Source organism: Delphinus delphis, chromosome 10 (assembly GCF_949987515.2).
Source record: "Delphinus delphis chromosome 10, mDelDel1.2, whole genome shotgun sequence".
Classification (NCBI taxonomy): Eukaryota; Metazoa; Chordata; class Mammalia; order Artiodactyla; family Delphinidae; genus Delphinus; species Delphinus delphis.
Window position 1 is genome coordinate 21,752,014 of NC_082692.2, and position 11,633 is coordinate 21,763,646.

The 11,633-nt window shown below is 40.3% G+C and overlaps 1 protein-coding gene across 1 annotated transcript in view; it reads left to right on the forward strand.

Annotated features, from left to right (window-relative positions):
- Positions 1–2,165: 2,165 nt before the first annotated feature.
- Positions 2,166–11,633, forward strand: part of LOC132432766 (zinc finger protein with KRAB and SCAN domains 8-like) — a 16,329-nt gene continuing 6,861 nt past the window's right edge. The window contains exon 1 of the mRNA XM_060023522.1: positions 2,166–2,187. The gene's annotated coding sequence lies outside the window, so the exon portion shown is untranslated. The remainder of the gene's footprint in view (positions 2,188–11,633) is intronic.

Sequence of the window (11,633 nt, forward strand, 5' to 3'; positions counted from 1 at the left end):
TGTTGGTTGGTGAGACAGGGACTACATGTCCTCATTGAATCTGCAAATAACTAACCTATTGGTCTTGATTTCTTTGGCTTTAATGTACTGCTATGCTCTTAGAGACGGTTAAATGAGTTAGTGACCTCGTGGCAGAAGGCATACTCTCTTTTTGGCTAGGAATCCCAACTGATAATTCTTCAAAGTTATTCTTTTTTTTTTTTTTTTTTTTGACCATGCCATGCGGCTTGCAGGATCTTAGTTCCCCAACCAGGGATCAAACTCGGGCCCTCTGCAGTGAAGGGGCTGAGTCCTAACCACTGAACCGCCAGGGAATTCCCTCTTCAAGGTTATTCTTGCTTAGTTAAAGCCCCAGGCCTGGCTAAGACTCCGCATTCCCAACGCAGGTGGCCCAGGTTCGATCCCTGGTCAGGGAACTAGATCCCACATGCCGCAACTAAGAGTTCGAATGCCCAACTAAAGATCCCGCATGCTGCAACGAAGATCCCATTTGCTGCAGCCAAGACCCAGCGCAGCCAAATAAATACATAAAAATAGATTAATTTTTTTAAAAAGGTTAATTATAAGCCCCAGGCCTTTTGGACTTAATAATCCAATAAACCCCAGAACTTAACTGAGCTTCCTAAACCAAAAACCTCTCAAAAGAGTGTCAGGTGCTTCCGACCCTTGCATTCAGTGTTTCTCAAAGTGTAATGTGGCATATGCAAAGACTCAGAGGTATGAGAATGGAACAAGCTTGGGGAACTGTTGTTGAGTTGGGGTTGGCATTAGTCTTAGGATGGCTTTCAACGATCTGTTTGAGAATAGAGATGCAGACATAGAGAACAGAGGTGTAGACACAGGGGTGGGGGGATGAATTTGGAGATTGGGATTGACATATGTGCACTGCCATGGTGTAAAACATGGCTAGTAGGAACCTACTGTATAGTGCAGGGAGCTCAGCTTGGTGCTCTGTGGTCACCTAGATGGGTGGGATGGGGTGGGGGGGGGAAGGAGGGGATATATATACACATGTAGCTGATTCACTTCGTTGTACAGCAGAAACTAACCCAACATTGTAAAGCAACTATACTCCAATAAAAAAAAACAACGATCTATCTGAGTGACTATGTGAAACTTGATATCTGTAATCAACCAGGAGAGCTCAGATTTGGGAGGTGGTAGAAAGTTAATGAATTCAGTTAGAGAAATGTCTTTGTTATATCTGTGGAAATCCCAGTAGAGCTGTTCACCAGACTATAGCCTAACTTCCTAACTATCCCCAGGCCTAAAACTCAAACTCTGTATTCTCTGCACATATGAAACTCAAAGGAAATCTGGACTTTAAAATTACTTTGTTATTATTTTTCTATTTTAGTAGTGATTTCTTACTCCTGGGTAATGGGCCTGAAATCCTTTTGATCCCTGAAACTTAATAATTCGAGGTTCAAGGTGAGCACCAAATTGATAGAAATTGCAGATTGCTTTGGTCCACACTGTGGACAAGTAGGAGGGAACACTCTGTGGGAAGTTGAAGTGGTATTCACTTCAGAGTAAGACTCTGTGTTGCAAAGGATACACAGTTTCCCTGAATTCTCATCAGCAATTCAAGCAAGTCAGCTATAAGGCACACTGGATTCCAGGTAGCTTAAGCTAACTTGTGCCCTCAAACACTGAGGTCACAGATGCATGTTAAAAAGCACATCATGAAGTCTCTGTTATTGAGATGGTGCTTACCACACTACTCAGGTAACTTTAGGCCTGGACATGGGGCCTGAAGGTAGAGAATGTCATGGTTCTGCAGCTCAAATTGAGGAGATAGGACCTCAATCAGGGCATGAGGCATGTTAGAGAAAGTAAGGCACGTACTTACAGGCAGTGAAGGGCCTCAAAGAAGCACCAGGAAGTTGACTGTGCTATGCTGGGTTGAAGGTGTTAATTCTTTGCCCTACTTTTTCCTGTCTTTGGCAATTGAAGGACACTGTGGTTTCCCCCTGCTCTGCTCTGGAGAGACTTCCCTGTCACCCCCTGTCTATGTTGTTATCGCCATTGTTTTCAGTATTTACCTCTTTGGGCCCAGCTGTCTTGGTTTGTTCATAGGATGGTGGTTTGCAGGCAGAGTCGTCTGGGTGGAGCACACCCTTCTGGGATCAGCACTGAAGTGACGCCATATCCCACCCAGACCAGCACAACTGTGATTCCTAAGCAGTAAGTGGTGAGTATTTTGAAAACTTTGAAGGAACAGACATTCTGGAAAAAGAAATTTCATTTACTGAAGAATTGAGTGTTAGGATATCAGGATATATGTAATATGGTTATTCCTTATAAGCTCAGATTAAGGTATTAATGATTATCTATTTTAGGTTGGGCCTTGTGTCAGTTACTAGGAATACAAAGATAAATGAAAAAAGCACCCTACTCTCCAGAGACTTACAGTCTATTTGCGGACAGGGAGAAAGGAGTAGATAGAAAATAATAATTACAGTGATAAAGCCATTGGATTTATACCGAATGCTTTTCATTGTAAGTGTAACAAGTACTTATGAGAAGGTTGGAAAAGCTTTGAAGGAGGATGAAATCTTGAAGAAAGAATGAGTTCTTCAGCCACGTGAAAAGGAATGAAGGAAGGTACAGTGGGAATAACGTGAAAATCATGGTGCATCTGGGGGAGGAGAAGGAAGTTTTCAATGTGTATGATTTTTCAGACCTGACCATAGGCAGTTACAAAGGCTTTATCCCTCATGGGTGTAAAGCTACCCTCCTACACAAGGCTTTGAGGCACAGCCAGCGCATGCAGTCTCTGAAGGGAGTTGCAGTCAAAGACTCAGACCGCCTGGCCAGCCATGCTTTTAGGCATATCTGTACTCTTAGCCCAGGCACCTCCTTTTGGGGCCCTTTTTACTGGGGGTCTTGCCCGAGTAACTCTTCAAGATTCTCTCACCCTGATAAGGCAAGACACTTTTCTCCACTCTGACTCAGCACTAGTACTTTTACAATCCTAGCCTTTCCCCTCTTTCTTCCCCTGGCCTCCAGGTCCAGAAAATGACTGGAGCCTTTTGTTTGGTGCTGTGTTGGCAGTGACACAGTCCCCACACCTGTGCTGATACAGCTGACCCCTGCCTGGCACTGTTGCATGGATAAGAATAACACACTGCAGGAGCCAGCACTTTTTTGTTGTTGGGCCTCTTGCTAATGCTATTGCAGTAAGTGATTAAAGGCTTGGCTGTTACTTTCATTTTTGCCTGTGTTAACTGACTAATGCAACACATTCTCACCACTCTAGAATCCAGGCTAGAAGAATGCTCCTACCTTGAATATGCTGCTGTTATGGCAAAAGAAAAACAGTGGTAGGACCACATGATGGCTTTTAAAGCATCTGTTCAGGAGGAGCATATGTCATTTCCACTTACGTTTCGTTAGTCAAAGCAGTTCAAATCACCAAGCTTACTATCCATAGGGTGGAGAAAAATAAAGCTTACAAAGAGGACAGTGAATAACTAAGAAAAGTAATATAATTTACCATTGAGATAGTGGATCTACCATATTGGTCAATGTTTTTTGAATGCTTCCTATGCTGGGGCTTTTTCTGAGTACCTTACATGTGTATTTTTCTCAATAAAAAATAATGAAATGAGATACATACTACTATATTCCCATTTTACAGCTAAAAATATTGAGGAACAGAGACAGCTAGGAAATGGCAGAGCCAGGAATTGAAACCAGAAGTTCAACTTGACGATGTTTTCTCTTAACCACTATGCTATATTATGAAAGTTTTGATCTGAAGGTTGTTTATGCACCACAGTGGGCCAGTGTGTTATGCTGGTAAAAACTTTAAAGGTGAAATTCAAGAGCCCTTGGTCTCAACCTATCTTTACCTCTAAGTAATCCTGTTACCTAGGCTAATGCCACCTAGCTGGGCCTCAGTTTTACATCCTTAAAAATAAGGAGACAGGCTAGATATTCTCTGATACACCTTACAGCTTTGAGGTTTTTATCATCTCTCCAAATAGATAGTAAAATGCTTTGTTATGTGATGACCTCTTCTTTAATCTGCTACTTTATATATTGTTATGTTCATTGGAGCTCTTGCACAAATGAGTCTCCTCACCAGTCCTTTCTGTTTTACTTCTCCTGCTTTACATTAGTGATGATACTAATAATGAGTAGCTTCCATTTATTTAGACCTATTCTGTTCCCGGTACTTTTTCAGGCTCCTTAGGGTAAATTATTTCATTTAAAAGTATAGATGCTATATTTAGAAAAGAAGCAAAGGTGAAAAAAAAATGCTCTAAATATCCCTTTTGAGAACTTAAAGCACAGGAAAATAAACCCAAGAAAGCAGAAGGAAGCAATTACTAAAGATAAGAGCAGAAAGTAATGGAAAAGCAAGTATGTATTCTTACTTAGAACTTTCACACATAAAGAGTTGTGTTTTATGTAGTTTCTCTCTGTAGGCTACTCTCATGTATGTTACATTTGACTTCCTCTTTCTGCCTCTGGGGAAAAGATGCCAATTTCATGATCAACCTGTTCTTTCAGATGGTGACTCCTGGCCTTAAATAAGGAGTCTGTTTCAAAGCAGAGTTTTCCAGAAGAAGTCTAACAAACAAGGGAGATGTTCAGAAGACTAAGTGGGAACATCATCAGGGGCTCCACACTGGACAAGTTCATGGACTTCTGAATAATTTACCCAAGTGAGAGAGGAGCTCCTTTGAGTACACACAACTTACATTGCCTCAAGCCATGGAGAATATCACTCCGATAAAGAGGCCTAAGATACCTGGGAGAATTCACCCTGAAGTTCAGTCCTGTCGATGCTGTGGGCATGGGAAATTCTGCATTCAGCTTGTGCACAATTTCCAACTTCAACTGTAATAAAAGAAGCAGCCACTCGTAAAGCGAGTGGAAGTCACCAAACCAAAAATATCCCTCCCTCATAAGACAAACCCTGGTACACCAGCAACCCTGACCAAGCACCAGCACATCCAAACTTAAAGAAAGCCCTATAGATCCTCAACCAGGAACGACCTTCGGTGTAATCCCAAGTCTCAATAAACAACAGAGAAGCCATCCTGAAAAGAGTTTCATGAGAATAAAGAATGTGGCAAAACCTTCAGACACTGGAGTGGTCTTAGACATCAGAGAACCCTTGGGGATATCTTCAGTGTCAGAAGCCTTCTCTGTGAGGTCAAGTCTCATTGAACATAAGCAAATTCATTTTGGACAGGAACCTTATCTATGTCATGAATGTGGCAAAGCCTTTAAGTTCTCTGATAGCATTGCTAAACATCAGAGAATCCATACTGAAGAGAAAACTTATTGGTGTAAAGAGTATAATACTGTAGGATTCATTGTGTTTCGAATCTGGTCACCCGCCAAAGAACCCACAATGGAAAGCACCATTATGAATGTAGTGAGTGGGGGAAGGCCTTCGTTTGGAAGCCAGCACTTAATTACCAGAAAACCCATGCTAGAGAGAAACTCCATAAATATTAAAATGTGGGAAGGCCTTCACTTAAAAGCTCAATCTTATACATTGGAAAATCCATACTGGAACAAAACGCTATGTATGTATGACCACTGTGGGGACGCTTTCAGCGTTAGCTCAACTCTTAAAGTGTAGCAAAGATTCCTTGTGGGGGAAGGCTCTTTAAGGGTAAATAATGTAGGAAAGCCTTCAGTCAAAGTTCATATCTTATCAGGAATTCCCTGGCAGTCCAGTAGGACTCCACACTTTAACTGCTCCCCACCCCCATCAAAAAGAAAGAAAGAAAAAAAAAGTTCAGATCTTATCAAACATCAGGATCCACACTGGAGAGAAGCATTATGACTGGGACAGGTGTGGGAAAATCTCTTGAACTCATCTTTTACTAAACATCAGAGGATACACAACAAAAATGAACCTCAGTAGTCAAATATGTGGTAGAGGTATAACATAGAACTTTTCAACATCAAATGTCACCACTAAGAAAAAACCCAATTGCAAAAAATCACTTTAACTGGCATCATTTTATGCAGTTAGACAAGTATTACCAGAGAGACTTTGTCAGGTCACTTTGGGTAAAGCTGAATTAAAACAGATTCCTGTGACAGATCTCAGTGGATATTTAACTGTCTTTGGCACAGTTAGCTTTTCATTTTCTACAGTAAATGTAGAGAGAGTAGGGGGATGTCTTTAAAACTAACCACAACCTTGGATAATCCAAATATTATTTATAACATTTATTTTTTGTTTGGAATTCATGATGCTAATTAAATACTTTTTCTAAGAATGATTTTGACATTGATTCCTGGGATGCAACGGGTATACGCTTCTACCAGACTTACACCCTTTTACTTTTTTTTTTTAAACATCTTTATTGGAGTATAATTGCTTTACAATGGTGTGTTAGTTTCTGCTGTATAACAAAGTGAGTCAGCTATACGTATACATATATCCCCATATCCCCTCCCTCTGTCTCCCTCCCATCCTCCCTTCCCACCCCTCTAGGTGGTCACAAAGCACCGAGCTGATCTCACTGTGCTGTGCTGCTGTTTCCCACTAGCTAGCTATCTTGGTGGTGTATATATTTGGTGGTGTATATATGTCCATGCCACTCTCTCACTTCGTCCCAGCTTACCCTTCCCCCTCCCTGTGTCCTCAACTCCGTTCTCTACGTCTGCGTCTTTATTCCTGTCCTGCCCCTAGGTTTGTCAGAACCGGTTTTTTTTTTAGATTCTGTATGTATGTGTTAGCATACGGTATTTGTTTTTCTCTTCTGACTTAACGTCACTCTGTATGACAGACTCTAGGTCCATCCACCTCACTACAAATAATTCAATTTTGTTTCTTTTTATGGCTGAGTAATATTCCATTGTATATATGTGCCACATCTTCTTTATCCATCCATCTGTCGATGGACACTTAGGTTGCTTCCATGTCCTGGCTATTGTAAATAGTGCTGCAATGAACATTGTGGTACACGACTCTTTTTGTATTACAGTTTTCTCAGGGTATATGCCCAGTAGTGGAATTGCTGGGTCGTATGGTAGTTCTACTTTTCGTTTCTTAAGGAACCTCCATACTGTTCTCCATAGAGGCTGTATCAATTTACATTCCCACCAACAGTGCAAGAGGGTTCCCTTTTCTCCACACCCCCTCCAGCATTTATTGTTTGTAGATTTTTTTATGATGGCCATTCTGACCTGTGTGAGGTGATACCTCATTATAGTTTTGATTTGCATTTCTCTAATGATTAGTGATCCCTTTTTATCGTGTTAGTATATCTGGGAAATGCAGCAAATATCTGTGTTTTGGTAAATCATTTCACAAAATTTCCTATCCTTTGTTAAAAAAAAAAAAGATGGTGAAATGTGGGTGGGCCATGTGTACATGTGATATGCTGAACACAGACCGTATTTACCTCATTCATCTTTGGGTCTCCAATATATAAAGTATTGACTGACGCAGAGAAGGCTTGTGACACATGCTGTTGAATGACTGCTTGAAGGGCTCTGTTTATGGGTTGGTATCTATTCAGCCTGAAGAGGGATCTCTAATCGTTTGCTATAGGATCTGCCCTCTTCCCAGACCTGGTCAAGAAATGACCTTGGGTGCTCAGTGGGGATTGATTACAAACTCATTTCATGGTGCATCATAATCATTGGTCTGTGTGTGGCCTTACTTTCAATTTTATACATTTAGGTTTTTAACCAACTCCTTATTATAAAGTCTTGGTCTGAACACCTTTGAGAGTTTTTCTGGAAAACATATGCAGGAATGAAATTGCTGGGTCATAGGTTAGGCACTATGTCAATTTTACTAGCAGGTAATGGTTCCTGTTCCTTGGGAACTAAGAGATCTATCTGGTGCCTTACATGATCATGATATCACCTTTTCTGTGTGGGTTCCTAAGAGCAGCAGATATCCCAATCAGCCAGGCACCCTCTCATCTGATGAGGATGGGGTGAGGTGAATCTCCAAGATAGAATAAAGAAACTTCAATTTCAAGAATAATGCCTGACTTCTCAGGGTCTGTTGAAGCAAACTGATTCTACTATTTAAAATACAATGTGGTTAGGGACTTACCTGGTAGTCCAGAGGATAAGACTCTGTGCTCCAAATGCAGGGGGCCTGGGTTCAATCCCTGGTCAGGGAACTAGATCCCACATGGCACACCTAAGTGTTCGCATGCCGCAACTAAGAAGCCCACGTGCTGCAACTAAAAGACCCCACATGCCACAACAAAGATCCTGCATGCTGCAACTAGGACCTGGCACAGCCAAAAATAAATACTTTTAAAAATACTGAAAAAATAAAATACAGTGTGATTAAAAGCTACATATCAGACCATGTTGTGGATAAAGGGGAAAATTAAAGGTTTTTCCCTTCTACCTAAGAACATCATCCCAGAAAGGGAGTGTACCGAGTGCATAGGTCCTGACATTGGCCTGGAGACACCAAAATTGGATTCTGGGGACTGCCAAGGTGAGGGTTAGTGCTGGTAAATTCCTTCCCTTTGGTGTGTGGGACCCCAGATGACCACACTCTAAAAATAAGCGTGAACCACACACAGACAGGCTCACCCAGGGGGCTGCAGCTCAGCTTTTGAATTTCTCAATTTCCACAGTTGGATTTAAGTGATTCCATAATGCTAGTGTCCTCAGGTACCAGGAAATCCTCTCTGTAAGGACGTAATAGTCTATTAGCTCTCAAGTTATTTTTACAAACAATTTTGTGAAAACTTTTTTTAAACTAGGCACAAGAGAAGACAAATAATGCAAAGAAAAGTCAACAGAAGCAATTGAGAGTAGAAACATTTCTACTGGGAATTCAGAATTTGAGTTACTGGGCACAGATTTTAAAATAATACGTACAATGTTCAGAAATGAAAGATAAGAATTTTAACAAAAAATGGGGAACAATGAAAAGAACTAAATGGAAATTCTGAAATTGAAAAACAAAAACAAAGAATTTGTGGATGCATATAGCAGCAGATGAAACAGCTGAAGAAAAAATGAGTGAACTACATAGTTGAGAAGAAAATATCTAGAATGAAGCACAAAAAGGACAAAAAGGATGGATTATATAGGAAAAGGGTAAGAGACAGAGAATACAGATCTAAAATATTTGTAATTAGGGTTGCAGGAGAAATTAACAAAACCAAAGCCAGACACGATATTTAAATACATAAGAACTTCCTAAAATTTAATTTAGACACGTGGTTAGCTCCACTGACAACAAAGCCCCAATCCTTAGATGCTTTCCAAAAGTCACCCCATTAACATAAAAGATCTCAACATTGAGGAAATTCCAAGGTTTTTAGGAGCCTAGTACCAGGAATGAGGAGAAAGACCAAATATATTTCTCTTATTATAAATCACAATAATCACAGGCACAATCTACCAAAACCCCAACAAGGATAAGTAGATCATCTGATTGGCCTTTATCTATTAAAGAAATTGAATCAATAATTAATAATCTTCCAAAACAGCACCAGTGCAGGTGGGTTCACTGGTAAATTCTACCAAACATTTCAGTAGAAATTTTATAAATATTATTTCTTAACAGATAATAGAGGCAGAGGGAATCCTTCCTAATTCATTCTGTAAGGCTAGAATTACCCCAATACCAAAACTATACAAAGACATTACTTGAAAGGAAAACTACAGACCAATATATTTCATGAATAGATGCAAAAATATGCAACAAAATATTAGTAAATTGAATCCAACAATGTATAAAAAGAATTATACAACATGACCAAGTGGGATTTATCCCAGGTATGCAAGGTTGGTTCACCATTTAAAAATCAGTTAATGTAATCCATCACATCAATAGGCTAAAGAAGAAAAAATATATAATCATATCAATAGGTGCAGAAAAAGCATTTAACAAAATCTAACACCCTTTCATAATAAAAATTCTCAGCAAACTAGGGATGGAGAGGAACTTCCTCAACTTGATAAAGAACATCTACCAAAGACTTCCCTGGTGGCACAGTGGTTAATAATCCACCTGCCAATGCAGGGGACACAGGTTCGAGCCCTGGTCCGGAAAGATCCCACATGCCGCAGAGCAACTGAGCCCACGTGCCACAACTACTGAACCTGCACTCTAGAGCCCGTGAGCCACAACTACTGAAGCCAGTGCGCCTAGAGCGCATGCTCCACAACAAGAGCAGCCACTGCAACGAGAAGCCCATACACCACAACGAAGAGTAGCCCCCACTCACCACAACTAGAGAAAGCCCATGTGCAGCAATGAAAACCCAACACAGCCAAAAATAAATAAATAAATAATAATAATAAAAGATAAGCAGTAGCTTCAAAAAAAAAATCTACCAAAACTACAGCTAACATCATACTTAATGGTAAAAACACTAGATGCTTTCCTGCTAAGATGAGGAGTAGGACAAAGATGTCTCTTCTCACTTCCATTCAACATTATACTGGAAGACTTAATGCAAATAGCCCAGAAGTAAACCCACACACCTACAGTCAATTAATCTTTGACAAAGGAGGCAAGAATATACAATGGGGAAAAGACAGTCTCTTCAGCAAGTGGTGTTGGCAAAGCTGGACAGCCACATGTAAATCATTGAATTTAGAACACTGACTCACACCATACACAAAAATAAACTCAAAATGGCTTAAAGACTTAAATATAAGACATGATACCGTAAAGCTCCTACAAGAGAACCTAGACAAAACATTCTCTGACATAAATCGTAGCAATGTTTTCTTAAGTCAGTCTCCCAAGGCGATAGAAATAAAAGCAAAAGTAAACAAATGGGACCTAATCAAATGTATAAGCTTTTTTTACATAGCAAAGGAAACCATAAACAAAATGAAAAGACAACCTACAGAATGGGAGAAAATATTTCCAAATGATGTGACAGACAAGGGCTTAATTTCCAAAATGTACAAACAGCTCATACAACTCAATAACAACAACAACAAAAAAAACCCAATTGAAAAGTGGGCAGAAGACCTAAATTGACATTTCTCCAAAGAAGACACAAAGGCCAACAGGCACATGAAAAAAATGTGCAACATCAACTAATTATTTAGAGAAATTCAAATCAAAACTACAATGAGGGTATCACCTTACTCTTGTCAGAATGACCATTATCAAAAAGTATACAAATAGGGACTTCCCTGGTTGTCCAGTGGTTAGGACTCCATGATCCCCAATGCAGGGGGCCTGGGTTCAATCCCTGGGCAGGGAACTAGATCCTGTATGCCTCAGCTAAAAGCCTGCATGCTGCAACTAAAGATCCCACATGCCGCAACTAAAAAAACAGATCCCACATGCTGCAACAAAGATCCCACATATAGCAACAAAGATCACTCTTGCCGCAACTAAGACCTGACCCAGCCAAATAAATAAATAATTTTTTTTATTTTTAAAATATACAGGGATTTCCCTGGTGGTCCAGTGGGCAAGACTCCATGCTCCCAGTGCAGGGGCCTGGGTTTCGATCCTTGGTCTGGGAACTAGATTCCACATGCACACCACAAACTAAGAATCCGCATGCCGCAAGTAAGACCTGGCGCAGCCAAATAAATAAACAATAAAAAGGTAGATTGGTAATTTTTTAAAAGTATACAAATAATAAATGCTGGAGATGGTGTGGAGGAAAAGGAAACCCTCCTACACTGTTGGTGGG